We start from the raw sequence: 1,052 nt of genomic DNA on the forward strand, positions 1-1,052 counted from the left end.
CAAGATCACACTGAGCTAAGCTTTTTGTTTACATATTTACAGTTGAACAAGGAATAGTTATATCATGTTTGGCATTATTATGATGTGGTTATTGTTTTTATTTGGACATAAAGTGATACAACTGTGTGTCAAATTGATAAATGATAGAATATGATGGCTTTTCTTTGTTGACAACTAGACTATATATGAAATGAACTACAATCCAGAAATAGATGGCACTCCTGTGATTCAATCCTAGTATCGAGGTATAGTCTTCATGCTTATAAAGATCTTGTAAAAATGAATTATAGACAAGCTTAGGTCCAGGTTTGGTGATATATGACATTAATCACAGGAAACTGAGGCAAGCAGATCACAGAGCTCCAGACTAGCATGGTACAGAGCAAGTTCCANGTAAACAAAAGCTTAGGTTCAGGCATCCTGATACCTGTCTTTAATCCTAGCTCTCAAAAGGCAGAGGCATGCAGATCTCAGAGTTCAAGGTCAGTTCAAAAAACAAGTTCAAAGACAGCCAAGCTTAAACAGTTAAATAAATTATGAAAGACAGAAAGCTGTAACTTTCTGTAGAGATGTAACTGAAAGAAGGGGCCATGTTCCAGTCTAAGTAAATAGTACAACTTTAGCAGCTTCGACCATATGATTTCCTGCTTGGGCAATATTTTTAATGTTTTTTGTTTGTTTGTTTTTTGTCAACATTGCTCTTGCTTAGTTTGTGAATGTTTGGAAACATAGTCATTCTGTATATGTCTGGAACTTGTCATCCATCTACTTAGGATCTAGATATGTACTACAGTACCAAACCTATGTTGAAGTATTTAGATAGGTATTGGATTATAGAGATTTTTTAATCATAGCTCCCTCCATTTTAATGCAAATATTATAATCTCTTACTACTATCATGAAGAATATTGAGCCATATATACATTCTTAAATATCAGAAAATATTAGTCAAACAGGGTCCAAATATGTGTCAAATTAGAGTCAAGCAGGACAGGACCCTAAAGCTGTATAGAAATTAGTTTGAAATAACGCAAACTTTATATGCCCCAGTA

Source organism: Mus caroli, chromosome X (assembly GCF_900094665.2).
Source record: "Mus caroli chromosome X, CAROLI_EIJ_v1.1, whole genome shotgun sequence".
In the NCBI taxonomy this organism is placed as follows: domain Eukaryota; kingdom Metazoa; phylum Chordata; class Mammalia; order Rodentia; family Muridae; genus Mus; species Mus caroli.